Source organism: Halichoeres trimaculatus, unplaced genomic scaffold (assembly GCF_033239565.1).
Source record: "Halichoeres trimaculatus isolate MK-OKI-2021-1 unplaced genomic scaffold, fHalTri1.1 fHalTri1_scaffold_4, whole genome shotgun sequence".
In the NCBI taxonomy this organism is placed as follows: Eukaryota; Metazoa; Chordata; class Actinopteri; order Labriformes; family Labridae; genus Halichoeres; species Halichoeres trimaculatus.
Genome location: NW_027437182.1, coordinates 27,305,099 through 27,326,561, shown reverse-complemented (window position 1 = coordinate 27,326,561; position 21,463 = coordinate 27,305,099). Strand labels below are relative to the sequence as shown.

At 38.7% G+C, this 21,463-nt stretch overlaps 1 protein-coding gene and 1 long non-coding RNA gene across 4 annotated transcripts in view; one reads left to right on the top strand and one right to left on the bottom strand.

Moving 5' to 3' along the window:
* The window catches only part of haus8 (HAUS augmin like complex subunit 8), a 39,578-nt gene extending 38,686 nt beyond the window's left edge, over nucleotides 1–892 (bottom strand). The window contains exon 1 of one of the 3 annotated variants that reach the window (XM_074668480.1): nucleotides 806–892. The gene's annotated coding sequence lies outside the window, so the exon portion shown is untranslated. The remainder of the gene's footprint in view (nucleotides 1–805) is intronic. The other 2 variants (XM_074668481.1, XM_074668479.1) reach the window with 2 other exon arrangements.
* Nucleotides 893–3,926: 3,034 nt separating this feature from the next.
* Nucleotides 3,927–21,463, top strand: part of LOC141789221 (uncharacterized) — a 64,896-nt gene continuing 47,359 nt past the window's right edge. The window contains exon 1 of the long non-coding RNA XR_012598186.1: nucleotides 3,927–4,078. This is a non-coding gene — a long non-coding RNA (uncharacterized LOC141789221). The remainder of the gene's footprint in view (nucleotides 4,079–21,463) is intronic.

Below are 21,463 nucleotides of genomic sequence, written 5' to 3'. Positions count from 1 at the left end.
CTTAAAATTATAGTTAAAAGGTGATTTAATTTTACAAAAAGACAAGATGACATCCAGTTCATTTGACTATTGCGGGCTCCCAAGCTTTGTGTACTGGCTTTGCAGCATACAGCAGACTCAGTGAGAGAAAGCACAACAAACACAACCACAAGCATCATTAAACTTTCCAAAACCATAACTGACAGCTGAAAGTCAACTAATGACATTGTTCTGCTAAGAACTGTAATAATCTGAGGGATCTTTGATGTTTTACAGGTAAGCTTAACTCTAGTTTGGTAGTGTTGTGGGTGTAATGTGAGTCTGTATTAGTTCAAGATGAGATGAAAACATAAAACAAGAGGTTTTTAAGAAAGCAATACTGGACTGCCCAATCACTTATCAGTCTACTTTGCAATATGTCTAAATTTTGATGGCACAAACTATGAAACAGCTGTCTGCCAGTTTTCAAAAAGGAAAGGATTCATTGAGCCACTTGTTAAGTATATTTACATCAACTGTAAAACGGCCAGATAAGTGGTCGCCAACTACTTTTTCTTTGCTTTTAACGCTGAGTTCAGAGAAAGAGCATGCTGTAGTGTGTGCCACAGTCTTGAATCTAACATTGGATGAAATATGTAGATAAAAGTTGTTTTAGGAGTTTTATTAGATTTTTACGTGCCATGATTTTACCTTAACGAAGATGCTAGGACAAAAAGACAGCTTAACATGGACTCTGGCTGCAGGCTGCAGGTTAGGTCAGGTAACTTTGAGCTGAACGTCTGATCAGAAACGCAAAAGTAGAAAATATTAAAAAAAAAAAACTTACTTCAGATGGAGTCTTCAGCTGCTGCTTTTGATTAAGAAAGATCGCGAAGGATAAACAAAATGCTCTTAATTACTTCCTGGTTCAACCATGGTGCTACTTGCAGTTGAACAGGTTAGAGATATTACAAATATTGAAACCTCTAGCTTTCCGTTTAGGCTTCAAAATATACAACCTATCCACAAAATATTCTTCAAATTGATTTCACATCGTTTAAAAGTCATTTAAGAAACACTCAAAAAAGAGAGAGTATTCCTCACCCCCTTGTGCCAAAGTTCAACTTGGTACAGTCCAGGTTTTTGCGGCGGGGTACATACATGCCAGCGTTCATGAGGGTGACACCCCCAACCAGGAAGTGGACCTTAGAGAGAAGAATAATCACAAATAGAAGAAACAAACACACAAGAAAATAGAATTTAATTTAATTTAATTTAATTTAATTTAATTTAATTTAATTTAATTTAATTTAATTTAATAATTTAATTTAATTTAATTTAATTTAATTTTAGTTTTAATTTAATTTAATTTAATTTAATTTAATTTAATTAATTTTTTTAATTTTTTTTATTTTTTTGGGGGGGGGGGGGGGGGGGGGGGTATGGGTATCTGTCATACTGGCCACCCCAGGGTTCCTTAAAGTTACATTGGTAGTATTTATGGTAGTATGGGACTACAGTTAGCAATGGATACCCATGTTTTTTGTTTTTTTGCAACCAAACAAAGACCCAATTTTTGCTTTTGTTCCAGGATCAAAGAGTAATATGACCAATAGGTTGCCTTGAAATTTGTTCAATACATTGCCAATGGAAACACATAGGCCTAAAGAAAAATGTAATTATAAAACAAGTTGAAATTGGGAAACAGAAATCATCATAAGATAAGATAATCCTTTATTGATCTCCAGAGGGGAAATTCATAGAGGGACAAACAGCAGTGTGCCCCTGTTCTGTGCTCCTCAGCCACACTACCCTCTGTTTTTGACCCTGAAACCTCAGGGTGAGTTTCTAAACAGTTTCTTGGTGAACTCAACATTTGATCATCTTGTTCTCTACGTGCATTGGGAAAAAAAATAAAAAAAAATAAAAAAATAAAAACACATTCCAAAACCACACCATTATGATGTTTGTTGTTATACAGTGTATTTGTCTGCTTGTGTTTGTACTTTTATGTTAAAATAATGTTGGTAAAACCTCTCTCTGTTAGTAAGCCTTTTTATTTACTGTCAAACATCCGTGGGAGTGCACATGACACAGTGACACAGTTCATTTTGCATGTTTTGTTTTTCGGGTCTCTTGAGCAATGCTTTGTTTTTACACTGCATGCTGGGATTTGTTGTGCTTGGGATAGATCTTCTCGGCCACAGTCTTGATTAGATGATGAGGGGGAACAGTATTTGTGGTGGGAAGGTGGAGGTCACAGCAGTGTTTGGAATGCATTCGCATGACTGGTCAGTCAGCCCTGTTGCGTATTTAGACGCTGATGAGTCAGTAAAAAGAGTAGTTTTTTTTGGAGAAGAAAACCATCAGTTACCAACTATTTATTTCAAGTTAACTTGGACACCAAAGCTTGTTTTAACTCATCCTTCAAACTTGTAAGAATGATCCCCTCAAACACAAACTGTCTCCCATGTAACAGAGTCATTCATAAATCTACAACCTTTTTACTTTTTGCACAGTGAAACAGCTTGTGTAATCAAACCATACAAAGCATGTAGTTACTCCTAATTTTTAGTTCAAAGCTTTTGCAACCAACTTTCAGTTTGTTCTGTTGCTAGCATTCTTTGAAGATGAAGTGGAATGCCCTTTCTCTGCATATCTCGATCTGTGCATGCACAAGTTGTATATGTGAAGACAAATCTCATCATGCTTTTTTAACAGTAAAACACATGAGTCACTGTGACTGTTGGCCATGGAATTTGTACACAAAGACACTTCTGAGGAGGGTGCTGTTAATTCCCATGTCTGACCTGACCCTGTGGTAGAGTTGACAGACCTTAAACATTTTCAGTGTTGCAATAGCAATCTACGGTGGTACAGTGGTTAGCACTGTTGCCTCATAGCAAGAAGGTCATCAGTTTAAATCTCATTTTAGGCAAGTTAGACATTTCTGTGTGGAGTTTGCTCCCTGTGCATGTGTGGGTTCTTTTCAGGTACTTAGGCTTCCCACAGCCTAAGTACATGCTCACCTGGTTAACTGGTGATTCTAAATGTCTCGTAGGTGTGGGTGTGCATGAAAGGTTGTCTGTCTCTGTGTGTCAACCACTACAGAGTGTACCCTGCCTTCCACCCAAAGACAGCTGGGGTAGGCTCCAGCCACCCATAGCCCTGAACAGAATAAGCAATAGAAAATGAATGAATGAATGAATGAATGAATGAATGAATGAATGAATGAATGAATGAATGAATGAATGAGTGAAAAACAGTCCTCTTGGGGATGATCTTGTTTGCCGTTTTAAGTAATGAGGTTTTGTTTACAACCAAAGATTACTTCCCAAGATTGTAGCTTTGAAATAACTGCTCATTGTTAGCCTTACCTAAATGTATATTTCATTCATTCAACTTTTTATTATTTGAAATTTTTAGAAACTTCTTCTTCCTTTTCACATTATTCATTTCTGATCTGGATGATTTAGGTAGGGCTAAGCTACTATTGATTACTGTTTAAACAATGTTTAGCTCAGAATTATAAAGAAAATGACATTCAGCATGTACAAAAAGTCCTTAAAACCGATGGAGTGGAAATTCTGAGAAGCAAACTAATAACTATGAGCATTTCAGATGAGTGCTGCTTTTTGTACAGTCGGGAAGGTTAGATTTAGCGGCTCTGGCAAACGAAAAGACCACAAATCTAAGACCCTTGTTGTTTGCAACAGCGCCACCAAGTGGTTGCTAGTAGCGCATTTTTTCGCCCATGATGTTACCCTTGCTTCTGTACAATCCCAGCTCTTACTGTAACTATAGCCACAACTATCACGGCTGCGGGAGTTGTCCTGGGATGTGCTCCTAAAACCTATGGCGCTGTTGAGACGTTGTATTGGAGCCAAAAGCGTACTGTTGGAATAACCTGACATAAAACTTTTTAAACCGGTCACTCGGCAGTGACGTCATCAAAGCGTTAACGCTAGTGTCCGGTGAAATTACGCCAGATGGAGGCTAATATTTTAGCCACATTTACAGTATTTTGTCATATTTTTGTACAAAGGATGAGGAAATAACGGTCTGGAGAAATGAGAAGCAGCCGAGTCCAGAAGAGAAGAGGAGGCCTCTGGTGACACCGGTAAGGTATTGATGCAGCTAGCTAACTGCAGCAGTGCTAACGTTAGAGGGAGCTTAAACTTACGTTTTATATATTGTTTGGAGAGGTATGTTTTGTCAACCTGCGGTTGGTTTTGATAGACTGTACCTGAGCTGTGTATCTTGTTCCGCGAACACACAGGTGTATCAAAGGTTTAGTGTGTGGGTGAATGTGAGTGGGACTGTATTGTAAATCAGTTGAGATACAGGGGAATGGAAATCTAGTGGATGGAAATAGTGTAGGAAAGAAGGGCGACAGTAAACGGTTCACAAGAAATACTGGGAATTATCTCAAAGCATTCATAGTTGATTGTTTAATTCAAGAACAAATTTGAAACACATTCTGAAACTGGCGAGTAGACTTGGCACATCCCTTTTGAAGTGATTGGCAGACTCCTTTTCGTTGCAGACCTCCCATATGACATTGATGAATTTCGTTAGTCTTTCATTAGTCTTACTCACAGGTATATGCGCTTGCTGGTCTTCTCCAGTCCAACTGGCCATCCCTATTGCTCTTTCTGTAGCGTTTGTTCACTTCAGAATTGCTCTGTATTGTTGGGTGAGTGAATTACTTGGAAGAAATTGAGAGATGTCAGCGCAATAAATAAACAGAATCATAGAGAGGAAAAAATGAAAAGGCTTTCTTCCATCTGATGAGCTAAGTCCCTGTACCAGCATGAATGATGAAACCGAATAGGGAAATAAGTCCAGGAGTAGTTTGGGAAATTAAATTGGGAAACAAAAACGGAATACGAGCAAAGAGGAGTTGGTGGGAAAGAGCAAAAGGGCATGTGGAGGCCACATGATCCTCAAAAAAAGGGTTGTAATGAAATATTGCATGCAGCCCTGCTGGCCAGTCGGGTCAGATTGAGCGGACAGGGGGGAGTTAGGGGTGAGGATAGGGCTTTAGTGGGGCTATCAGGAGCAGCACATCTGCAAAAACCATTATGGACTGTGTATGTATGCAGTGTGACACTGTGTTTTCTCTGCCAGGCCTGGCTTGGGCCTGTGCGGCAAAACTGAGATCGGGTTTCACCAGCGTGCAGTGGGGGGCCGACTCCAGTTGACGCGTGATGATTTAGTCAGGTGTGAGCGTGCACTTTCCAATTTGGGGGGAAATAAATTAGAAGTGATTTTTTATGAGGCCTCTGTCCCAGGCTGTCTTAAGGTTCCCTCTCCCTCCTGCTGTGCACTGTCAGTCCAACTGATGTGTTTATAAAGAGTGCTGTGGTGGGAGCTGCCCCCACATGAACACATGCACAGTGGAGATGATCTACAAATACACACATGCACATCGAGATAAGACTAACGCAGAAAATATTGTGCATGAAAAACATGTACTGACATTTAAGAAGCAATACACGTCATCAGCTGTTTGCAAGCTGTGCACATCATATCAAATTTGACCTGCTTCTGATTCAGGGTTGATTCAGTCAAGTTTCACAGTGTCTTAATAGTGCCTGTGAAGTGGAGGGATCAAGAAAAGTAGATACATTCTGGGGAGTTACACTTTCATAGTGCATTTTTAACAAGTCTCAAAGCCCTTTTTCCTTCCACTAATGTGTTTGCAGAAATCCTGCATAAAGCGTGAACAAAAACATTATGATTCAGACACGTCTTCATGTTTTTTATATTTACATTTTTGAGGGATACAGCCATGACATTTCTGTATTTAGAAAACTATATACAGTAAACTATATACAGTAAACTACTACTCTACTGAAAATCCCATTGATTAATCGAGTAATCGGATAAAATACATTTTTGTTTAGTTAAAGAGCAGTTATTTTTCAAATGAAAATTTTTCTCTTTAAGAAATAGATTTTTCTGGTACAGCATGTCAATATGAGCACTTGCTTTGGTAGCTCCAAAATTTGTAAACACACTTTGACACATTTTTTGTGCCTTGTACATCTCATCAAATGTTGCGGACCCAAATGGCCCCTGTTTCGTAGAATGACCCATTAGTCTCCAAACTCCAGAAAAGAAGCTAGATTTGTTGCTAGTTGCTATTTTGTATAAGAGGTAGCTTGAGGGGTCTGAAAACTCTCTTAATATGGCCTCAGCTCTATTTGAAATACCACTCCTTGATCTTTTTTAAAATTAAACAATTCCTTGAGGCGGAGAAAATTACTTGAGTATTTTTTGTAATCGAATACCTCAAATAATTCGAGGAATCGTTTCAGCTCTAGTGATTATACAAGTTGACCACAGCTGGAAGAAAAGATTGAAATGAATAACTGATTTAAAAATCTGAGTTGGTGTCATAGAAATGATGATTGTTTTTGGCAACAAACCGAAGCCTTTACAAAACCTTTGATTCAGGGTGTACTTCCTGCCTTCAATTTGCCTCTAAAGGTCAGGCCATTGCAAGCCATCCAGCCTTGCAATGGTAATCCCAGTCAGTAGTTAACTCTACCAATATCCTTTAGCAGGGTTTACTTTTATTAAGGACCTTTAAACAGGAAGTCATATGTGTCTAAATAGTGTCTAAAGATAGTGTCTAAATTTGCTTAACCCTCCTACACAGCGCAGATGAACAAATGAGATCAGGAACTTTGTTTCTGAAGGGGTCAAAGTCTCCTCCCTTTATGAGTTGTTACAACATGAATGGAAGCTCTAGGAGAGGGAGACAGAGAGGAAAAGTGAAGGAGAAGGGGAGGGAGGAAAGGAAGGAAGTAAATGGTGTAGTTTTCCTCAGCTATAGCGCCCCTGAGCGAGGTGAGAGGTGTGGGCCAGAGGGCACCGGCTGGGTGGTCAACATGAACGGAGACCTGTGTGTGTCTGTGTGTGTTTGTATATGTTAACGTCTGCATGTGAATGTTAAAAAGTCAGAAAGGGAAAAAGGGGTTCTGTCTGCAGGGTTTCAAACTGTGAGGATAATCAAAAGCATTTCATATTTCCCCAGAAGACGTTTGGTTTTCAATTATAGTTTTATTTTCCTTCTACTACCACGACCATTCTGGTGTCATTGTTATTCCATGCAGGGCTTACACATGCACACTGAGGCTTTGCTCTTTATGGGCTGCAGAATGAGGTGTAGACCAAAACGACTACTCTAATCGAATAGCCACACGAGTCCTAAAACAACAGACTACATTCAGGCAATAGAATTCTTTTCTCTTGACCATAAAATATCCAAGCTTAAAAAATGGCATCAAGTATTGAAAGCTTAAATGTTTCACTTCATACAGGCTCTTTGTAAGAAAAACACTGCAAGCAGGGGTCTACTTTTGGTCTTGGCAGGATGTGGATGGTGTTCAAAAAGTACTGTTTGCATCTTTGTTGAAGGTTCCTATAACCCTATAATGAATTAGATTTAGAATTAGAAAATCTTTATTGTCCCCAAGGGGCAATTTGTTTTGCAGCCGTAGTACATACATCAACAGAAACAAGCAAACAATAAAAAAATGAATAAATAAAAACATACATGTATAGGTTAGTCTGACTAACTCATGGATTACATCATAGACAGTAAGTTAAAAAGTAAGAATAAATAGAAAAAACAACACTGTATAGTTAAGAACAATATGCAAGGTATGCGAAAGGCAGCATTTGTCTGTATTGTCTATATTATTGAAAATGAGAATGACTCTACAGTGAGAGGACCAGCTGTGTGCAATAAACTGATCAAATGCATCTTTAAACTTACAGTTAAACAGTGAAGATCAAGTTGATTTAAGTTGGTTAGACGTTTATGCCAAAGTGTGAAAACTATGTGAAGATATGAATCATCTCAGTGTTGGAATGAAGGAAAAGGAAAATTTTTAGGGTTAGTTAATTTGTTCCTGTATGTATGTGCTGGATTTCTTATGGTTGCAGACCAAACAATTTTTTCAACTGAATCTCCTCCAGCAAGCCGTCACCAGTCCATATAGAAACCTGACAGGATAAAAACTGTTGTCAGGTCATCAAAAACTCTGATATCAAAAGTGAATCAAACTCCTGGAAAAAGCGCAAAGACTACAAAAGCATCAGTGCTTTTCTTCGTTAAACAGTGATAATTAGAACATCATGTGTCTTTATTTTGTAGCTGTGTCACTGGACCATGTTCTGTTACGATTCTGAAGAAGAAATCAAACATTTCTTAAAACCCACTAATTCTTTTTCTGTTTCAACTGCTTTATTTCACATAAGTTTTGGATGAGAAAACAAAACATAGGATATAATGTCACTAGTTTTAATATTATGAATAAGCTTGTGTTTCAGAAGCACTGCCTCTGTCTCAGAACTACACGTTACTTGATTGTAGAGCTGAAACGATTCCTTGAATGATTCGAGGTACTCGATTACAAAAATTACTCAAGTAATTTTCTCCGCCTCGAGGAATCGTTTAATTTTAAAAAAGATCAAAGAGTGGTATTTCAAATACAACTGAGGCCATATTAAGGGAGTTTTCAGACCCCTCAAGCTAACTCTTATACAAAATAGCAACTAGCAACAAATCTAACTTCTTTTCTGGAGTTTGGAAACTAATGGGTCATTCTACGAAACGGGTGCCATTTGGATCCGCAACATTTGATGATATGTACAAGGCACAAAAAAATGTGTCAAAGAGTGTTTACAAATTTTGGAGCTACCAAAGCAAGTGCTCTTATTGACATGCTGTATCAGAAAATTCTATTTCTCGAAGAGAAAAAAAAATATTTGAAAAATAACTGCTCTTTAACTAAACAAAAATGTACTTTATCCGATTACTCGATTAATCGATGGGATTTTCAGTAGAATACTAAAATATTCGCTGCAGCCCTGCTTGATTGCACAATCAATGATAAACTAAACTTTCAAAAGGCCAGCAGGGGGCGACTCCACTGATTGTAAAGACATCAGACATGTGACAGTCTGGTCTGTAAAGGGGATAGGAACTTAGCAACGCATGTGCACCTGTTTGTCCGTATTGGTCAGTTCTGCACTGATGGTGTCGGCTTCGTTTAGGTCTTAGTGCAGTCTAAGCTTTATTTACATGAGAGTGTTTTCTCCAGCCTTAGCAAGAAAGATGTGAATTTCTCTAGATGTCAAAGTACTTTAAAGTCAAGGAAGTTCATGATTTGATGTACTGTAGTTCAGATTTAGATTCCCTCTCTTTCCACATCTGTCCATCAGCCCATGTCCAGCAGTCCTCTGTCTCTTACTCAGGCTGTAGCAGCAGTATGAGCAGCTGATAGCCACATTCAAGATCAGCTAGCTGTCATCAAACGCTGCTAAGGCTAAACACTAGCAGCCCCAGACTCGGTTCCCGCTCACCCTGATACAACACTCCTATCGGCTTCCCACACCAGCTTTAAACAAGCACACATGTTCTCGCTCCTTCAGTATTACTCTCAGAAATATTCCTTCATATCTTCTCACCCGGCTCTTTCTCTCATTACGTCCACACCCGACAGCTTTGATCTCCTGATTCGTTTACTTCTTGTGCTGTCTCTCGAGCGGATATCTCCCAAATGCACACATGGCAAGTTGGCCTACATAAGGTAAACACCGAGTCAAAAGAGAAGCATTGTAGATTTATTAGGCTTTGATCCAGGGGGTTCATGTGTGACCAAATGTGTTTGTGAGGGGGGGAAATCTAAACCTGGCAGGAGTAAGGGGATGGATCAGCAAGATCAAGCAATGTGGGGTGAGAACATTCATTTCAGATGGCCCGGGCCGTGACAGAATTGTTCCTGCATGCTGTTTTCCATCCAGCGCTGGTGTCATGTTCACAGGTTCCATGCGTTGTAAAGTCAGAGTGGTTTTGGCACGGGGGCCTCGCCAGCTCCTGTTCTGAGGGTGAACCTCATCCTGCCCGATGCATGGTGGGCTGCAGAACAACACAAAGCCAGGCGAAAGGAGTGAAAGTGTTGACAACGCTGAAGCTAGAAACCCAACCCAACCCTGACACAGAATCCTCAGTCTGCCACTTCATGTTCCCCTTCACAAACATCAGCCCCTTCCAGAGCTGTCGGTCTTCCCCTTTCTCTCTTTGTCTGTCTCTCCAGCAGGATTTTTTTTATATTTGCCCCTGTGTCTGGGCTTGAATTTCAAGTTTTTATAGATAATGATGTGTTCAGTTACAGAAAAAGAAAAGCCGCAGTTCAGAAAGGTTTCCCAAGTGTACAAGTCTGTTACTGGTGTGGGGCTTTTTTCCCTTCTTGTCTTTTGCTTTCTTTTTCTCCTGTCGACTCCTGTGGCTGTCCAGTTTCTGTGTTTATCTTTTTTTCTGTTATTCTGCTGGCACTGAGCTTAACTCAGCAGTTTGCACCATCATAGTACTTCACAAATGCCAAAGAGCCTTGAATCACAGTATCATAAAAAGCCAAAGCATAATATTTGCACTTGGAAATAGTCCTTAAAGAGAAAGTCAAGAGTTTTTGAAGCAGGCTTGCAACAATACATATCAACACTGACTATACTGCCTACAGTAAATGGTGGTCAGCACAGGCTTTATTTGGAAGAGCTGCCATGTTTGCAACATGTTTGTTCTGAATCCAAAATAAATCCCAAGGCAGTTTTTTCCCACCACTACACTGGTACCAGTTGAAGGTGCTGCAAGGACTATCTGGAAAAGCTAGTGTTCTTCTGTGATGAAGGCTCCGTTTCCCTTAAAGATGGTATGAGGATCCGTTTTGATTGCACTCCCTCGCCACCTTTTGGTGGAGGCACACTGTTGTAAATTACCTTTATTGAGGCATGTGTTTGTGTTTGTTTTGGAATTGAATGGAGAGCTGATCAAAACAAATTTTCTTTGATCAAGACAGCTTTTAACTGGATACAACACGCCGAGGTGAAGTGGTGAAGTATTTTAGTACAGTTACGTAGCGTTACAGTTTAAAACGTGACATCAAGCAAACGTTGTAGCAGCTAACTATATGTTAGCCTGGTTCTCCAACGTATCTGTAGGCTAACGTGACAACAAGTTAACACTGTCAGTTTGTAAGTAGTTTAGTAGCCGTTTATATTTTGCACAGCTGACAGTTCAGTGCTCTAAGACATGACCGCAATGTGTAACGCTAGTAAATCCTGGTCAGCTATGTCCTGCCAGTCATCTACCAAGCAGAGCTAACGTAACCTCACTCTTCATTTTATTGATAGACTCTCAAGTTTGAACAGACCACTGCAGAATAACTGCTGACTGTGGGCTGGAATGAACATTATCACTGACAGTTTAGCCCCTGTGTTATGGAGTGATAATTGTCTCCTGTTTAGCTTTTTTCTGCTCTTCTGTCCTTTTTCTGTTCAGCAGTTATGCTCCTGTGTCCACCATCACTACAAAATAAATCACAGAAATCGTTTTTAGCAGAGAAAACACAGATATCTGTGTTTTATCTCTTCTCCCTACTAAACTTTGTCAGCCAGTGTAGTGTTGTCATAGAGACCTAGACGTGCCACAGATCAGTCTAGTCCTGGACAACCTGAACTGGAAGCTAAGAAGTAGCAATTTAAAATAACCTGTAACCAGTAATAAGGCACTGATAATATCAGTGTAAAGTGTGGATTACACTCAGGCATATATCTAGAAGAGAGACTTTTTCAAAATCATTTTTAAACTTCTCACAGCTCCTTCAAGAGATAGCACCTACTGCTGTGAAGATCTGACTCTTTGCAAGGCGTGCGTTTGTTTTGAAGCAAGTGAATGGAAAGCAGATCCTTTTAACATTTCTTTTCTTTTTTCAAGACAATTTTGTCCTGGGTACAAAGAGACGAGGTAATGTATTGGGATTGGTAGCTTTCACATTTGAAACGATACGGTGCTGTTTCCGGGTACTTGGCAATCAGTATCAGTACTTAGCGGTACCAATATTCGGTACTTTTGTGTGCGTATGTGGTAAAAAATTTCACTTGTTTAATAATAAAATGTTAATTCTTTTAATTTAACATATTTATTCTTCAATATATAACCATGTAATGCTGTGTTCATGTCCAGCATGGAAAATCTCCTACTCTTCCACTCCCTCACAGTCACAAGGATGCATTCAGGTACCTAAACATGGTTCCTTTTGATTTTACCTGAATTGGTACCCGGTACTTTTGACAAAATTCAGTTGATACCTTTAAAATTACCTAATTCCGTACCCATCCCCAATAGTTACATAGTGTTACTGTTTGAAATGTGACAACAAGCAAACTTTGGAAACTCAGTTTGTACTGTAGTTTAATGGCCGGCTATATTTCGCGCAACTCACAGCTCATTGCTCTGAGACGTGTCGGTAACTTGTAACGTTAGTGAAACCTGGTTATGTCCTTCATGTTCTCATCTACCAAGCAGAGCTAATGTAACCTCGCTCTTCATTTTACTGACAGACTCTCAAGTTTAAACAGACCACTGCAGAATGACTGCTGACTGTGGGTTGGAATGAACATGATCACAAATAGCTTAGCCTGTTTTAGCCTTTGCTCTATCGCTCTCCTATTTAGCTTTCTTATGTTCTCCTTTCCTTTTTCTTTTTGCCAGTTTAGCTCCAGTGTCCACCATTACTACAAAATAAATCCAAGGATTCATTTTCAGCAGAGAAAGAAGACAGATTCCTTGTCTCACAGCCAAACTTTCCCATCCAGCGAGGTGTTTTCATAGAGACTTCTACTTGACACAAAATCAATCCGGTCCTGGATGACCTGACCGTGGATACTGGAAATAGTATTAAAAATTAACCTATTTTGGCTGTGATAATCTCATTTTCGATTGTGGATCACGACCAGGCATATCTAGAAGAAAGGCTTTTTCAAGATCTCTCAAGGAGCCTTTGTAGGGACTTTGAGACAAACTTAGCTGGCAGCTAGCTTATGCTTTGCAAACTTATTTCAGAGCATCCCCATTAAACACAGACAGCCATCCAACTGTTCAAAGTTGTTGATGAAGGACAAAACCTTGCTTGTTTATATTTAATTTCCCTTTAAATTCAGACTTTTGAGATATTGGGAAGCTCAAGTCGGGATGTCTCTTCAACTTCAAAGAATTGATTGATTTTTGGTCATTTGGTCATTTGGTCTGGCTAGATGGGCTGCCAGACAGATGTTTTTTTTTTTAAGTCAGTTTGAAGAGAAGGGTGATACTCCTGCCATCACTTCAGATACCTGTTATTTGTGTAAACACAGAATTACTGTCCCTCAGATGGTGACAGGTTGGTTGAACACCCCCAGATTCATCCAGCAAACATGCTTTGGATAACCTGAAAGTGAAGTTTAAGGCAGCAGTGTTGAGAGCTACAAAGTAAAACTTGAAAAGAAAAGATGGCGGTGCATGTAATCAGCTGCTGTTTTCTCACCCACATACAGCTTGTGTCTTCGTGTCAGTCATTTTATTTCCGGATGATGATGAGGGTGATGGTTATAAAGGTGAAGTAGAGGCAACAACTCATGTTTACTGGCATTGTAAACAGCTGATAAGGGTGGCAAAGTTTGGCATCTAATTCAGCAGTAGCAGCAGTAGCTGCAGTAACTGCTTCCCAGTATTGTAATCTGATAAGGTGTAAATTATAACTCTTCGTATCATTGTTCTGCTGATATACTTGTGTGGCTCTGTAGATATTTGTGCACAGTAAGAACCTCATTCACTAAAGGGTTGTTTGGCCTTCACACCTGCTGAACCTGTGCAAATAACCCATTAAGACATCATCTAATTAAGAAAGCACGCACAAAGGATTAAATGTGCTGAGGACTTTTGTTATATCCATCTGAATGAGCCATTAATGCATTAATTCCACCTCTGATGCCAAAATAAACGCATTAGTGCATAAAGGCTGACAATATTTCTTTCAATATTTCGCTGTGCTATCACGCACAATTATTATTATTATTTTTTTTTTATCAGAACAAGCTTCTTTTTGCTAGTTCACCTCAGGAAGTAAACTGTTTACAAACTGTTAACTTTGTCACATCTCCATGAATCAATACCACAAAGAAACGGTAGGGTCCATCTCAAATCAGCTCATCAGCTTGGATGAAATGTGTCAGGATGAGTATGCACTAAGGTTGTTATAGTTAATGAAAACTATTGAAGTCACCAAAATAAGATGTAAAAAAAAAACAGGTTTTGTTAACTGAAATAAAAACAAAGATGAGGCTTAATACCCCCCCCCCATAAATAAATAAATAAATAAAATAAAATTTAAAAATTAAATAAATAAAATTAATAAATAAAATACCTCTCTTTAACTGTGTTGTGGGTTTACAGAACTATCTAAAAATTGAATTAGAGAGGAAGCTTGTTTTCGTCTTTGTGATTCTGTCTCACACATAAACTTTGTTTGGATATGTAATGTTTTAGTTGTCTGCCTGTCTCGCGCCAGTTGGTGCTTGTGCACAAACAAGCATGCGACTGCATTTTGTCTCCTAGCAGAGCATTAATGGCAGCAATGGTTCGAAAGCTGCAGAGCGCCATTTAGGATTATTATGACTATGACTGTCTCTGATAGGAGCAAGTGTTTTGCAGTGTAAAGTGATAGTGTGCTGAACGTTTCTTGAGAGCAAGAAATCACTTATCTCTAAGTCTATTATAATAGCTCATACAGGGAGGCTAAGTTAGCTCACTGCCCAGCCCCCTTCCCTGACACAGAAGATAAGTCCCGACTAGGGATGCACCAGTGAGGAGTTATAACCTGCATGCTCTACTGTGGGATAAAGTTGGTAATGTTTTGAGTGAAAGACAAAATGAGTACATATGATGAAATTACCAATGTTGATGTTTATTTAATCTACAAGTGTTGAAATGTTTAACCGCAGTTCGGTTAATATAGCAATGCTTCAGAACTTGCAGAAATGACTATTTTACTGTGAAAATTTAATACCGGGTAGACTAAAACATTGTCTAGCCTAGGACTGGGTAATAAAATGATAAATATATATCACAAAATAATGTTTTCCTTAATAGAAATATGAGACATGGTCAATAGAATTCATTTCTTCATGTTTTGACAGACATATGACTAGCCAATCATATCGGAGAGTAAAAGGTGCAAATATAATCATTTGGCAACTGTTAGTCTCTGTTTTTGCGTCTATATTTTGCGCGACTAAAATAGGGCTGCACGATTATCGCAATCGCAATCGCAATCGCAATGTCAGCACATGCAATTATGTAATCGCAAAAGAGGATATCGCAATCGCAATCGCAATGTCAGCACATGCAATTCAGATTTTTCTTCATGATAACCAAGCAAGCCTGTAGACTCATCATAACACAACTCTTTTTATTAAATCGCAAGCACAATCGCAATCGCAATATTGTCCACCTAATCGCAAATCGCACCTTTTCCCCAAATCGTGCAGCTCTAGACTAAAAGGCAGGTGCAAACTCAGACACTTTGAGGTGTAATGAAAGACAATGGAGAGAGTGAATCTTCTGTGTGCGCATCAACACTTTTGGATAGTCAGAAATAAAAACAGTGGAGACATACTATCTGTCCAACAATGGCATTTCTGAGCTTTGATTTTTTTAATGGGGCTTTGTGTTTTTTTGCCGGCTGTGTTGGTCTCCACCTGTGTGTAATGAATGTGAGCAGGAGATGAACCTCCCTCTTCATTTGCTGGTGACTCAGTTGAAGGACCACTGCCACTGAATGACCTCCAGACTGTTGACAGGGTAGTCACGATCAACGTTAGCCCAGACACAGCACTGACCAGCTGCAATGTGTGTGAAACTATGGCCTGAGTGTCATGGCGGAGGGTGCACACCCCAATGGACGCAGGTCTCACTTCCTGTAAAATAGCCTGTGACCCGTACGTCTGAGTTCTCCAACTTCATGGTTTCAAACTCCACTCTGGCCTTGTCGCCCAGCCCTAGTTCAGTCTTAGTTTCAAGTTCGGACTGATCCTTTCCCACCGATACCTGATCCAGCTTTAAGGGGCTGGATCAGGGGTGATACTCGATACCAGGACCGGGTTGTTGCATCCTTGGTCCCGACCAGGCAGCACGATGAAGCGCAAGTCAACTGTAGGGCAGATAACACGGATGCGGGGCTTTCTTATTTTATGAGGATAGTTGTTCATCTGTTCTCAGTAAATACATTTTTGAAAATGAAATTATGTTTTTAGTTTTTACCACACTTATCTTTTTCTGACATTTTTGAATCTTGGCCCACATAACCATTAGGGATGGGTACCTTTCACATCTGAAACGGTACGGTACCAATGCCCGGTACCTGGCAATCGGTACCGGTACTCAATGGTACCAAGTTTTGGTACTTTTTTGTGTTTATGTGGTAAAAAATATCAATTTGTTTAATAATGAAATATATAAAAAAAACAATTTAACAAATTTATTCTTCAGTATATAACCTTGTAATTCTGTGTTCATGTCCAGCGTGGAAAACCAACTACTCTTCCACTCTCTCACAGTCACCAGGATGCATTTAGGTACCTAAACATGGTATCTTTTGGTTTGACATGAATCGATACCTGGAACTTTTGACAGAATTCGGTCGGTACCTACAAAAGTACATAATTCGGTACCCATCCCTAATAACCATGCAAACAAACTAAGACTAAGCAACTTTAAAAAACAAAAACTTAGCTTAACTAGACTAGAAAGGACGCTTTAGGAAGAAATTAAACTTGACTGAAGATGAAAAAAAGTCAAAGCCAGATGAAAAAAAAAAATTAAGAAAAATGCATTTAACTCTTTCACTGCCATTGACGTATTTGACGTCATTTCAGTGCGGAACATGGCCCGCTAAAGAACAGAAAAAGGTAGAGACAATCTTTTTTTTCTGATGAAAGAAGAGAGTCTACTCCATATTTCGGTTTTCTGTGTTTACAGAGTCATAGAACTCAATATTATGTGGGTTTTAAAAGATAGGTTAAAATCCGCTAAAACGGCTGGCAGTGAATGAGTTAACCATAAACATCCTCGTAATTTTTCTACGCAGCCCAGTTCTGCACAACAGAGACCTGCTGATGGCAAAACATTGTTGGAAAATTTAATTTTAATTTTCTGTTATATGAAAATTCTGCCCTTGAAGTCTCATCAAAGCAACAGATAAATATTTCATGTTGGGTTATTTCTGTCCTTTGGATTGATCACGTGAAACAATAATGTCTCGTTAGATAAAGATGTGACAGTTTAAGAGAGGAGAAGAGTTATGGGGATGGAGTTAAAAGACAATGGTTGTGTCTATGTTGTATTGCAGTGATTCCAAATCTTTTTCAACTCAGGGCCCACTTTTAAGTCTCAAACATCTTCCATGATTGTAACTTCTGTCACAAGAGAGCAGAGAGAGATGTTGCGCTTGTGAAAAAAATCTGTTTTCTCCTGGGCAGTGTCAGGTGCACCTTTGTGGCATCGGAGAAATGTTAGTGACGTTCTTTAAAGTTTTGATCACATGTAGAAGAGCCCTGTGCAATATAATTTACACTTAAAACATCGGAAAAAATAAAGACTATCATTCTGAAGGCATAGCGGCTTTTATTTTGGTGTGGCAGTGTGCCATTATCATTTACATGTAGCGGACACCCTGCCATATACGTTTCCAAAGCACTTTTTTATTGTAGATTAAACATTAAGGACTGAACTGAATACACGAGAAACTTTCCGGAAGCTCCACAGTCGCAAACGCAGCATCTGTAACATGAAAATTTTTGTTTTGTTTTATTATTTCATTTATTTTTAATTCACACTTTATTTTATTTTATTATTTCATTTATTTTTATTTCATCCCCACCGCTGCAAAAAAATCAAACTGTTTTGAAAATGATTTGGCAGACCATGAGCAGGTCACAAGGAGGAAGGGGATGGTACAAGAGAAAAAGCCGACAAAGGGAATTTAGTGTTTTAAAGGTTGGTTTGTAAAAGCAAAGAGCTGAGGATAAGAGTTAATGTATAATAGAATATAGCTTCCTTGTATTTTATATAGACGTCCTCTTTACTATACAACCCAAAGTCAATGAAACCTCCATACACAGCACAAACACCCTGCATAATATTTACTTTTCTCACAGTGACCTGTCGCCCTGCTCTCCCAGTGTAAGGATGTGATAATCAATACTCTAAGTTCCGCCTCAAAATAACCCTATTTTCCTAGAGCTTAGCTGCTCTTATAAAAAAAAAAAACCCTGTTATGATTCATGCAATGCCTAAAATCTCTGATACAAACACTTGAGGGCTTCCCATTATGTGACAGTACTTTAATGCTTTGGCTCACAAGTGGATGAAACATTGGTCATTAATGTGCACCAGCTCTCTTAAATCCATAGCCATAGCAAAGCCGACCCCTGACACACTCCATTAACCCTCCCCTGCTTTTTTTAGTCCCATACAACTACATGCACTTTTATGACTTACTTTTTATATTATCTTAAAATGTACAAAAATCATATAGCTTTGCTTTAGTCACTAGAACGGTATATAATTTTTTAAGAGGGTCACCACCCTCTGAATGCAAGCATCAGCATAAAGAAATTAAAGCAAACTGCTGATTTAAACATTAGCTCTCCTGTAAATTCCCTCTAAATGAGAACTTTGACCTAAAATAGATTTATACATGAGAGTCTTTCATTAGTGCGCATCCTGGTCACTCATTAAACTCAAGTTTCTGTTTTGGCACAGAGAAGAAGACATAACTGCATCACAGTTCAAGAAAATCCCCAAGACGACTCTTTCCTCATCTTATCTCGTGTCGTTAATGAAACGTTTCCCCTCGTACGTCTGAGACTCTGGTTTGATTAGCTAATGAGGCGGCATTAAACACGCACTTGTGGCTAATGATTCTGTGTGGTGTGTAAACACTCAGAGGCAGACGGGGAAAAGCTAGTTTGTCTGTTTGGCTGGTGGAAAAACAGTTGATTTAGTGTCAGTGCTGCAGATCAAAAACACACAACGGAATAAATATAGAGATAAAATATAATAAAAGTGTTTTTTTTAATATATTTTAAAAACTCAATTACTTAAAAATGTTGAGTGACTGCTCCTTGTATTAGCTTGTCTCACTAATCTGCTCTATAAGAAAGGAATACACACTATATTTACACAGTGCTGTGTGAGTGACAAAGAAATAACAGGACTGTAGCAGTGAGGTCGTTCAGCTCAGCAGCGTCTTGCTCAAAGCAGTGATTATCTGTGATAGGAGGTCCCCGTGCCTTTATCACAGTCTTAATCTCAGCTCTGGGTTCAGCTGAGAGCGGGTCAAGTTCTCCGTGTGACAGGTTCCCATTCACTGCTGCTTCAACCCACTCCCTTGATCTCCTCCTGAAACGGCAAAATCACACACACACACACACACACACACACACACACACACACACACACACACAGACACACACACACACACACACACACACACACACACACACGCACACACACACACAGTGTAACATGCTCGGTTCAGACAAGCTGCCAACTTCACTGTAGCTGTGAGAAACCCATGTTTGAGGCTGTTTGATAGTTTTAGTTTTTATCATAATGAAAGTAAATAATCTACAGAATAATTGTGGCATAAATGACACAAAACCTGAAACATAGCCAAGAAGTAGGAGAATAATTGTGTCCTCTTCAACAGTTGCTGAGCATTTCACTTTGATTTTTTTTAAATTGACCAAATAAAACTTAAATTTTTTTAACTTAGGTTTAATAAAGACCATGCTGCTTATAATCCAGGGCGGTATTTCAGTTTAAATGACAAGTATGGAACAGTTTTTACTTGAACTGTTATAAAACATGAATTTTGACTAGGACTGAACAATTAATCAATTTTAAACTGACATCGCAATGTTATAGGATGTAATTTTCAAATCGCAGAGGCTGCAATTTAAAAAGAAAAAAAGTTTAATGTACACAAACCTGGAGGAAGTATAGTAACTTTTACTTGTCCGTCCTTATAACCAGCAAAAGTCAAAATGCTGTTTTTTCCAGGCGAAAAGGACCCCTGTGAGCTACAAAGCTCCATCCAGTAGAATGATTGTGGCTGGCAGAGCCATACCCCTTGATCTCTTTGTTTTGTATGGTTTGTTACTCTTACTGACAATGGGAGGTCAGTAAATTTTTCCAGTGTTCCTTTTTTCTTTTCCATTTAAGAAATGCAAAATAAGACTTGTTTTATCGTTAAAAGTACATTTTTTGTGTTAGTCATACTGTGAAATGACTTAAAACTTGTGAAGTGAACGATGCAGAAGATAAATATCCCCCCTAAAAAATCGTATGCTAAATCGCAATCCCAATATTGGCCTGAAAAAATTGCAATTAGATTATTTTTCAAAATCGTTCAGCCCTAATTTCGACCTACTGTAAACTGAGCCTTCACTGGCTTTTGACAGACACACTTTTGACCTTACTCTATTATTCTTTTTTTGATGAAGATGCAGAGTACAAAATTTGCCAAGTATAAAATTTTGAAGAGCCGGCCTTCACTTGAAAACAGTGTCACAAAGCTGCTAAGAGCAGTTTTCCCTACCTTTTCATGAACAAATACAGAAACTGTATGTGTACAGGTGTTTCCTGACAGTGCACTGAATAACTGCACAAGCTAAGGAACATGTGATCACTAAAGAAAGCTAAAGATGAGTGAATGTATCAATTGAATTCTGTGTTTCAGAACTTTGCTTGTTGTAAAATAGATCAGGAAAGTGACGCATAATGCATTTCTAACAGAAGTACAAACCACAACTTAGTGAGTTGTTCAGAAGAAAATGGATTCATACACAAGAAATTGAATTCATACTTGGATTAGTAATCTTTAAATGATGAGGAAAGATTGTTCTCACTAGTTTTCCTCCCCAGCTTTCTGTCTTGGGAAGAGGCTTGTGAATTACAGGATAAATAACGATTTGTTAACATACCGGGTGCATTACCCCAGTTAACTCCACTGTTGCCCATTGAGTCAGAATAAATTACTTCTCCCTCTTCTCATGAAATGGTTGTGACCATGTGATTTATTCTATATAAATAAAGTGTATATTCTCAAATATTTATTGATCAGTCTCTTCCAAACATATCACAGTTAAAAATTCAACCACAGTTAACCCTTGCACATCACAGTCATTTCGCAAGAAGAGTCAGAAAATGTTTTATTACTATGTTGTAGAAATTCTGTTGTTACTCATGAATAACAAAGCAATGAATTACCACTTCACAGAATATAACAAAAAAAGTGAGGATAATTATCTTAACACCACAATAAGTCATAAAATAGTGAGGTGGTAGGTAGTTATTGGAAGATATGAAGGTTGTCACTTTAAAAAAAAAGTTGTATTGATTTTTTACTGTCTGTGATATTTTAGTATTTTTTGTACCCATAATTGGGATGTTATAATAAAACCAACACTCTTCAAATCCTAAGCAGCCGTAACCTCCACCTTCATTTTCTGGTCTTCCCCTTGTGGCTCAACAAACACACGTTCGCACACCCATGTCCACTTCTCGAACAAGAACAACAGCGCACGGTGGAAGTAGGCTGGCAGGGGG